Source organism: Opisthorchis viverrini (assembly GCF_000715545.1).
Source record: "Opisthorchis viverrini unplaced genomic scaffold opera_v5_32, whole genome shotgun sequence".
NCBI lineage: Eukaryota > Metazoa > Platyhelminthes > Trematoda > Opisthorchiida > Opisthorchiidae > Opisthorchis > Opisthorchis viverrini.
Genome location: NW_008751687.1, coordinates 461593 through 472675, shown reverse-complemented (window position 1 = coordinate 472675; position 11083 = coordinate 461593).

The window sequence follows — 11083 nt, the reverse complement described above, 5'->3', positions numbered from 1 at the left end:
GTGAAGGGTGGAAGAGAGCCAGAGGCGGTCAAACAATGACTTGGAAGCGAAGTATGAAAGCCATTACCAGCAAACTTAGCTGCGCTGGTCACTGCCGTCTTCCTGGATAGGGACCCCGAGACGGGCCACATCAATGGCTAGAGACATTATCAGACATGGCCCAGTCGCGACCTCAATGGCGCTCATGCATCAAAGCTATTGCCTTCAATGCATTGCTCCTTTTCCATCCCCCCGCTTGACAACCCACTGACAGTGCTAGATTTATGCACCAATTTACCAGCTCGCGCGTGCAATGCGCAGCTACCTACCTCACCTCGAATCATCGGTGAACGAAACTGTGGCAGCTACAACCAGTGTACGACCAGTACGCGGTTCTTACAGCTGACAATGATGATGAGGAGGAGGAGGAATGATCCCGGATAGCTCTCGATAGAAAGTGTCCTTCTCAGCATCAGAACTGCAGTCCGTTGGAGCGTAAGCCGATACTACAAACAGGCACCGCTTTTTATGCCGGAAGGCATTGAGCTTGATTGAACTAGATAACCGGATGGCGCAAAGACGACTTTTCACTAAGATGTAATCCAGCAAAACGCGTTCAGCTCTGGGGCTGAGTGTAACTCCCACACCATATATTCCACGGGTCATCGCTACTGGGTCCCCGGACACACGCAGGGAGAAATGTGAAAGAGTTGAGTTCATCCTTGGCGTTCTGAGATGCATAACCACGCTCGAGTCTTGTATGTGTGTTTCGGAGGCGCAGCATACATCAATTTTAATGGAGTATAAGCAAGCATTGCCTATTTGCCAATTTGACATAGAGTACGGACGTTAAAGCTTTTATCTAGAGGGGATCTCGTGGATTTTGGAGGGTGTTATTTTGTGTATTATTAGTAAGCAGCGAGGAGCATAAGGCCCTTCGGTCAGATAACCGACAGTCAAATGGCCCAGCGACGTTTGTTTGTGGTGCGGAGGAGTTGGAAGTCATCGGTGGACACCGAACTGCGCGGGCAAACGATACTTCCCGGTTTCCCAGGCCGAGGAGGGGGGTTTGGTTGAGGTACCCCACCTTAAGCCTTTGACTCAAAAGTCTGACCCATAAGGCAGCGGACAGTGGGGTTTTCTTTGGAGGTCCTGCCCGGAGCAGATAACTTAACGGTCTAACCTGCTTGAATTCAGCGTGTTGGCCTAACCCGAGGGTTCAGAGAATAAGGCATTACTGTCTCATTCCTGATGTGGCTGTGCACAGCATGTCCCTTTTGAGCAGCACCGAACTCTTTTGAAAGTATTTCGATCGTATTGGATAATGTGCCGGCGGTCACGTCCGACCGTTGGACGATCGGAGTGTGCGGTTTTGGGGCCGACCTTTTCTAACCCGTCCTTCCTCGGGTGAAGGCAGCATCTCTGCTTCTATAAATATGGACATGCTGGTCGCCTGGGGGAAACACCTTACTGCCTTCACACTCCTGTCGCGGAGGACAGTACGACCTTACCCCCAGACCGCCCCGTAGCACGATTACTCGTAGCACGGGGTCACGCTGCTCTTGGTCTGTCTGCTCCCCTTTGGCCTTCCTGGCATAGTTCCACCTTGTGGAACGAAGTTCCAGCCAGTGTAGCCCGCGGGATCATTGCAGCACTCAAGCCCGACCACCACATTAAGTTGGCAGCTTTAGGTCGGGCCACATCAGCAACGAAACAGGATAGAGGGATCTGAATGGCCATGGATTTCCAGAGACCGCCTTTTTCGAAGATTCTGTCGGATGGACAAGGTAAATGTAATAATTATCCTGGAGGTTTTCCAGTCTGCCTATCTGCGTGGTCCAAAATAGTCTTTGTTTAGACAGGATAGTTCATGGTAGGGGGCTAACAGAGCTCGGAAGTATATCACGTCTATTCCTGTGGTACCGTACCCACAACAATAATTGCTGGTACGTTGGATGGGCTTTCTGAATGGATACACCAGACTGAGAACTACGTACGAAAATCACTAATCCCAATTTGAAAAAATAGTGGGTGTTATCTGACACTAGAGGAAAACTGTGACTTGCTCCGTAGAACTCAGTTCTGGAAACTAAACGGGCGACCGGTTCTTATGGGAGATGTTTGAAAGTTTATTTGTGCACCGTCCAGCATCGTAAACATGCATCTTAGCTGTCACGTTTTTTGCAAGTTCATGTTAGCGCATCACAAACTTGGCCTACTTTGGTTGACAAACTCATTCAAACGTTTCATCCAGCACAATCATAAAGTTCGCAGTGAGGCCTATTCTTAACAGAAAGGCATCGTAGTTAACTCACCAGTGGATACGTAAACGAAACTATTTGGACGACAGAACGAGGTTATTGACAGTGAACCGGCTTACACTGTACCAGTTTGTTTACACCTAAATAGCAATTACATTAGACGAAGGTGAATGTAAATTCGTGCAACCGAATGGGCATGGAAACTGGAATAGGCCTCATGATTGAGAGAATACCCATGCTAGACTTTCGTGATACACCCTAAGGTAGGCCAGACCGTCTTCTTCAACGAGTTTGATCGAATAACATTGCGAAAGATGGGAAAAGGAACACATCTATGTCACCCATCTCTCCGTACCAGTTCGCGTAACCCCACCATTGTGGATACCCAGGAGAACTGAACACCTGGCAGCGACAAATACCATTTACCGTGTTGAGCAGGTATAGTTTTATATAATTCAGTCAACGAGCCTTCGTATTTTGACACGATACCATTCCGAAACGCTTCTCGCGTTCTCATGGACTAGATCGAAGCTTCAGCATATGTGAATGGGTTTCTTTCCAGCTGCGGTGCAGGCGCCGATCACTGAGCTGCGGTGTATACCTAAACCTAACACGGCAAACGGTTACATTCGAGAAAACCAGAGGGTATAATCAGCCGGACTAACGGTGGGTTACTTGTTTTTGTAGCCCTCGCCTCCCAGTTCCACTCATAGTACGCTGTGGGAGTTTGTGGAATTCACTAGTGTACAAGGAGATATACTGTTCTTAACGAGAGACTCAACTGAATCCCACCTGAATCTGTCGGTTATGATATTCTTCAACTGAATGTGTTACACAAGGGTCATCCTACGTTTCGCTTTGGATGATATCCGCAATACGTCGACTAGATGAAACACTACTCATAGGGATACTGCAAACTTTTCGACAGTCCACGACGGGGTTTCGCCATTCTTGAAGCCCATCAAAAATAGGCGCAGTCCTTCTGCTTCCCTCAATTTTATGTCCTACTCATTTACGAACAAATTTGATTTTAACGAGACTCAGCTGAATCCCACCTGAATCTCTAGTTTATGCTATTTATCAAGATAATTCATTGCGATATTTCGAAAGTAGTATCAACTGAAACATGAAGAGGCACTCCATACAGCACCTTCAGTTGGATAATATCATAAAACAGATGGTACACTGGGGTGTGCAAGTGAGAGTATTCGGCGGATTCTGTGCCATGAAGTTGACGTGAACCTAGGGATTGCGCCTAACTGATAAGCCGGAATACGTGCAAAACCGGTCGTTGGTTCAAGGAAATTTTTCGGCAACCATATGTGAGTAGCGTCCTGTCAGTTTCACGTACTTCTCCCGTTAATTCATCCGCTCGAATTCATTGCTGCAAAATTAGATTTAAATCGCCTACACCCAAAGAACATGGATTGTAGAAGGAATCGGAAACGATGGAGTCAGAAACTTCGATTTCATTACACCTGTCAGGTAGAGAATTCCGGTCATACAGACGGGTAAATTTTGGTCAATAAAATTGTTATAGGCTAGCCACACCCACTTTCCATTTGGATCGATAGCACGGCTGACCAAATATTGTAACCCGGATAGATGAGCGAATAGTTTTCCTCAATTATCCGGTCGCCCAACTTTCGTTTACGTAACTTATAATTTGATTTGCTTTGCGTTCTGAGAAAAAATTCGGTCAGTTTTTTTCCTATTTTTACCCGTACATCCTAGTCCATCGGTGTCATTGGACATAGGTGGTCGGAGGATTCGCAGAATTTACCCTCATCGCGTTTCAAGCGCCCGTTAGACTATCTGACTGGGTAGTCTCATCAGACGTATCAGTTGATCGATAAGACTGTACAGTTAATGAGCCGTTGTTCGAGTCTTTGGGTGAGCTAGTCAGATGGTGCAAGTGTGAACGCATTCGGACGTGAAAAGTCAGGTTTGTGAGCTGGAGGAGTAGTGCGAACACGCTCTCCTCGCTTGTCCAATGTCCGGAGTTGAAACCCCAGGATGGACAAGGATGTACACCGTTGCTGAGATCTGACAAAATCGAAAGTTGATTTCGGTGGTTCCCCTATTTGGTATGGACTCACCAGAATAAATGAGCCGGGACAGGTGGGAGACTGAAGCCGAGATTGATGTGAACGTAAATTCTACAAACGCCACACCACTCACATTCGGCTTCTTGTCTTCATTTCGTATTTTGTTGGCTTATTCCAGAGTTCTGCTGGACAGTCTCTCAGACAACTGAGGAGAATAAAGTCGAGAGAACAGTTGGAAATCGGGCTACATTAGTTGAAATTGCCCGTTCGTCAAACCAGTTTTTTCCGTCTGATTTCGGTATATCTGCGTGGCGTGATTCACTCTAGTGCAATCGCGAAAGCCGAAAGGGCAAACTCCCGTCTAGTCTGTCTATGCCTTAGGCTGAGTAAATGTGACGGATATCTGGTCGAACCTTACGTACCAAAGAATGTCATTTCCTATGATCGTGAAAAATGGCAAACTGCCGGCTATAGCTACTGGAAATTTCAATAATATTCGTAAGATCAGTAACATTTGGGGACAACCCGCTGCCGGTCTCGCCCACGTAGGCATAGACCCCGTATTTACTTCACTCATGTTGCAACTTAAATTAGTCCGTAAATCAGGTTGGTCTTGACGGGAGAATCAAACATTCGTCGGTTGACCGATTAGCTTGGTTTCCGCCCTCCTTATTTGGGTTTGTGTGCTACTAATCCGCGGACCTAATATCCGGAATGCCAGATAGCTACTAAAAGGTTTTTCTCTGATTTTGATTTTCATGGCGAAGCGGGTATCATATGTTGAATCAGCTTGCTCGTTTTCCAAGATCTGACACACGCTCATGACACTATTCAACGTTTCGGTGTTCGTAAAACGAATTCCTCTTCAAACCGATCTTTGCTTGTTTAGTTCCTTACTGGTAGTGCTGCTGACAGGAATGAATCGAAGAACTAGGTTCACCTTCTTGAAATAACTACTGAAATATGGAATATAGAACCAACTGATACGCAAAGCGGCTTTTGTGCAGTACATTCAATTGATCGGTAGCATAAACGAGAGTTTCAGCTGGAATTCACCTAATTCTGACGTTGAAACCATATTAGGCTGAAAAGTGGTGTACTTCGGGAATAATGCCTAATTCCAGTTTAAATAAAATATAGCGTTGGGAGAATCTTAGCAACTGCGCACAGCTGATTGGTCGGAAAATGGGTGAAACCAGTCGTGAGATATCGAAGAGTTCTATCTAGACAACCTTGAATATCCCCATAACTAAAATATGAGACGACCTTTGTGCATTACACCCCATTGAAGCGTATCATAAGTGTAAGATTCTGTTGAGTCTTCTGTTAACATGAGCCTAATTTGCAAATGAGGAGTGTATTTCACTAGGTTAATGCGTCCTTTCCAGAAGGTCACTCCACTTCATCAACCATTTGGACAAATGATTATGTAGCACGATTCCGTTGATTAACGGGATTAATTAACCGGGTCATGCGTACGCATTCTTTGGTCACGAGCGACTAGTAGCATCCAACTGGCTGCATCGTGCCACGTTGGCCAAACTGCTGGCAATTTTCAGAAAAATCAATTGTGAGTGTAATTCGAATATTTTCATGCACATCAGTCTGTCTGGAATGAAAGTGAGATCGTTAGATACCCGGTAAAACTTGGTATACTGCTCATATTCTTAAATATGATGTTTCTTGACGTTCGGTACCTGTGCAGTTAGCGAATTCTTCCCAGCAAATTGGCGTACAGTTGTGGCTAACGATATTGATTTGCTCGCCTGATTACATATTTTTCTGGCCATTCTTTTACACATTTACTCACCCGTTCAGTTCACACCCGTCATTAACAATCACGCTATAGGGAATGGATGATGTGCGGAGTGCTGTAGCCCAGAGATTTTCCACGAGTGTGGCGTTTTTCACACTTAATCTGGAAGAAAACTTTATAGTTGACGCTAGAAAGGACAAAAACCTCTTCCCACGAGTGTTTTAACGGAAATTCCACAGGAAGGACCAAAGCGGTCGCCTTAAAAGATAGCTTCAAAGAAGTTTTTTTTCACAGTTCTACCTAACCCCCATCGGTGATCCCACCGTAACCACATCCGTCAATCCGTGACCTTGCACCGACCTAACTTACACCTCCCTCTATTATATTCACATAGAGAAACCTACGAGGATGTGGCTATATCTGTGGATGGGAACTTTTTAGTAAGCCTACCTGGACATGCCAGTTCAGATTCAGCTTTTTCAAGAAAGTATTTGATGACCAGAATTGTTGTTCCAATGTAGGCAGTAAGTGGTTAAAATTGCACCCACTTTCCCATCACATGGATTCATACATTGGTTCAAAAGAAGAAACACACAACAACAGGTTAGAAAAAAGCATCAAAACGTACCGAAGGTTAATCCGACACCACAATCGGTCTCTACGTGCAAATGGTCCTCACCAGAAAGTACTGGAAATCGTGGTAAATTGTTAGTTTTTGTGCTGTTTGGGTGGAAAAGCTGCCGATTAGCGCCATATCTTTGACATTTTCTTGCCTTACAGTGACTGGCTGTACAATACTCATCAAAACGAATGAAACTGAAACTGACAAATTCATCGTCAGCGAAAGTAATAACTGTCTCCTGGAAACAAATTTTTTGTTACTTTTGGCACCGTAGAGACCTGCACTGCTCCTGCTTTCCCAAACCAACTTTCGATCTGAATTTCTTTTACATATTTTTCACCTCAAACACTCCAGGAAGCCTTGGATTTTATCGCAGTAAATGAGCTGTTTTGCCTGGGGAAATCAGGCTAAGGGTAATTTGCTGGCGAACAGTTCAATAGCCACCTGATCAACTACCAGTTAATGTACCCGAGCTACTAACCCATTTTCAACAGACGACTATACCTAAGGGGCTGGTGGGATTCTTTCAAATTTTCTTAATGAGCTGTTTGCCTGGGGAAATCAGGCTAAGGGTAATTTGCTGGCGAACAGTTCAATAGCCACCTGATCAACTACCAGTTAATGTACCCGAGCTACTAACCCATTTTCAACAGACGACTATACCTAAGGGGCTGGTGGGATTCTTTCAAATTTTCTTCTGAAAGACATACTCTGCGTCATATTACTTCGAATGCATGCATAGAAAGAGTTACTTGTTCACCCGACACGTATTCTGCGATTAGAGAACTTGATCTGGCTTCAGCTTCTTGGGTGTGCGAACCCATGACTGTTGGTGTGAAATCTACCATCACTATTTACCATACACTCGGAAGATTTGTGACCGCCAGTCATCACACCATATTTGGCGAAAACTTGACCTTACCTAGGGTTCCTGCCCTGTCCACAGTCAACACAAAAACTGAATACCGGACAAAACCAAACAGATGGGTTTGTTTCAACAGCCGGACGTCAGCTCGATTAACCTATAAAATAAGCGACAACCGGTAGTGGGCGTAGGCCGTCAACCATTGTTTGTGTGTGTGGAATCAATTGGAGATTGTGTTGGAATAGCCACTCGTTCGAATATAGTGTAAATCCACCCAACTGCGCACTGATGTTACCTCTTATGGCGACAAAATGTTTGCGAATCCATTGCCAAGCTCGGCGATCAGATCAACATTCACCTGATCAACAGCCACTAGTGTAAACTAACTTTCAACTAAAATTCAGTGCTAGTTAATTGCAAACAGAAGCCCGGTTTTTCTCGTAGCTTTTCTTCCCCGACAAGCCAACCGTAATGTTTCTCATTTGTCATTGCGTTTCAAAAATATTCATGGCATTGTACTTCATTTACGCGGCTCATATTTTGTCACTGAAGCTGCCAGTGTGACAGATAATTCGAGAGTTAAAATGGTGAACTTAACAATTGTCCTTGGAAATAAAAACGTGCCTGATAAGTGAGAAAGTAGGAGTGCATTACGAATATACATGTATCGCGATATCTCAAATATCCTGGCAGCTGAAACATGAAGCTGCCTGATGCAGCATATTCGGTTGCCTGGAAACATCACAAACGAGAGATTCAGCTGGGTTCCAGGTGAGTCTCTCGCAAAACCAAATTTGTTTGCAAAAGAGTGTATTTCGCTAATTTCGTGCAATTTGTTTCAAGTAGAACATAAGGTTTTAGGAAACTCGGGGACTGTGCCTACCTGATGAGCCCCAAGAAGTGCGAAACCGGTCGTGGGCTGACGAATTTTCAGCAAACATATGAGTAGTGCATTACGACTAAGAACGTTTCCCCTTACCCTTCCACATTACCCAGTTCACAGACAAAGCAGACGTCTGCTTGGTTAAATAAACCCGCTTCGGATATACTGCCCTTCATACAAACGCAAAGTTACACTAACAAGTTATCCACAGTTCTGAAAACATGGAATGACACTTCTGTCTATGTTTCTCTGTACAGCAATTGTCCTTACGGGGTCATTCGTCGTTGCCCCCCGTATAATAAATGCTAGTGCACATAAGGTTCCCGTCCATTCATTTAGTCTATTTCACAGTAAACATGTATTGAGAGTTACTTTGATGTGTCAGCAGGTCAGGTTTGTGCGCGTGTCGCTTTCAGTATTTGCTTCCCACAGTGATAACATTCTTTGATGATCATTATCCCTCGATTTTTGTCACGTTTTTTCTCCAAAACAGCCTTTACAGGCTAATGATACCGTCTAACCTCGCAATAATATCCTAATATGGCCAGTTTTCGTCTGTGTTGCTGATGCTAGTCCCACTCAATTTTCTTCGTTACTCCTAAATGGTGACTAAATACCACCAAAGCGGAATATACACTTCACACAGACACATGCAAATACACAAGTAAAGAATTCGATTCGTAATTCCACGGTACTATTTACACAAAGGTGAGCAAATGAATACAACAAACCTCAATTATCAGCGTTCGTGGCGTCAAGTGCACAAATCTATCGCTGACCGGCACAGTGTGGTGTCAACGTCCGCACACCAAACAATGGCGAACGAAATGCCGTCTCAGTGGTGTGGGTTGCGTCGTCCCCTCCGACAACAGTCTCGCGATTGTCATCGGCAGCGCGATCACACGGGACTCATGAGAAAACACGTCAGGGCGGTCTCAGTAAACGGGACACGAACGCACCTGGATGAGTAGGTCAGCGGCACAAATTCACACAGACACATGCAAATACACAAGTATCGGACGGGACAGCCTTTGAGGTGAGTGGCGGGTACAGATAAGTAAAAGAAGTGAAAATCAAAAGTACATTGGCGGAGTAAGTAAATAAATGGGAGGTCAAGTTAGATTCGATACCCAAAATATTACGAAAGGAAACAAGTCATAAACATCGTCCGATGGTTAAAATCGACAACGTTTTGTCTAAGAAGTCCTATCATTTGTAAGTGGAAAACGTTTTTAACTTGGATATTAAGTTTCATCGAGTTATAGGTTTGAGAACCTCGCATTAGGTTTTGGTGTCCAATATCGTTTTGGGATGACTAACGTCGTGTTTCAAAATCCACGGGTAACTGTCAGATCATTGAATGTGTCACCATGTGAGACTCAGCTCTTATAGGTTGATCCGTGAGAAGCCTTGGTAGATAAATTCAGACCGACGATTGTATTTGATCGAACCATAGATACGGAAAACTAATACAGACTATATATCCTAGGATTTCTCATAGTTTGCTCAGCTGAACTCTGAGCAGCGAACTCTCTGAATTCTGTTTGATGTTCTCTTCTACTGCCCTGTAGTAGTTGACGCACACATCTTAGGATGCTGTACAGCTCTTGTGACGGTGTACTGACCTGTCTCCATGGCCTGCTACCTTATAAAAATGACCGCTCAGTGACAACACCCTGCCGGCGTCTAGTTACCGTGCTGCCAGGTTTCCCAAACCTAGACATGAACCCAGGTTGAGATACCGGGGTTGGTTTCTAACCACGGATCCTCCGGTCCGATTCTGCCGTTTCAATCCTATCTAACAACACCCGCATGACATTAGGTGATTCATATTGAGTGTAAGCACTCATTTGGTAGGATCCGACCGAAACATCTCACTCTACCTATATCAGTCAGTGTTGAGGTCTTATCTAGTTACTGAAGATTTTCTCAGATGCATTAGAGGAAGTATATATGTATCATTACGGTTTCACGTCGTGCCTTCAAGCTGTGTTATATGACCAAACTATAAACCACCACAGATGAGGTGTAAGTTGTCTGGTAGCCAGCAAAGCTATCCTTTCCTTGTGTGTTTATTCATACCATACTGGCGCATCCATCATGATCCAGCCAAACCTAACGACAGGATACATGATTTACTTTAACCCTTTAAGGCGGATAGAAGCATGTGACACGACGTTGATATGTCTGTCATAAGACACCGTAACCCTGGAGATAGGAACTGGAGAAAGGACATATGGTTGTAGGATATCAGCCTTGCAAATTGTTCGCCACACTAACAGCCAACGAGCGCTGGTGGTCTGTCTCTTGATTAGTAAGAATTCACATTGGAGATCAACAAACAGAAGCTGCAATCGAATAAATAGTGATTTGGTGCGGTTTTTCTATTGAGATGAAAAGAAATTAGGCTCATTTTGCAATCTAAGAGATGGCGAACTCGAGGAGTATTTGAACAAAAAGGTGTGCGTCATAAACTGAAATTGTGGTTAGCAAAGGTAAGTATGAGGACCGATAGGAGTATGGCTGTGAGACTTGGCCTATTCGAGCAGCGGACCTGAGACATCTTCAGATGTTCGACAATCGTTGCCTCAGAACCATAGCTCGTGTGGGTTGGTGTCAGCGAATCCGTAACGAGGCAGTTAGAAAGCGTGTTTTCGGTTGTGTAACGG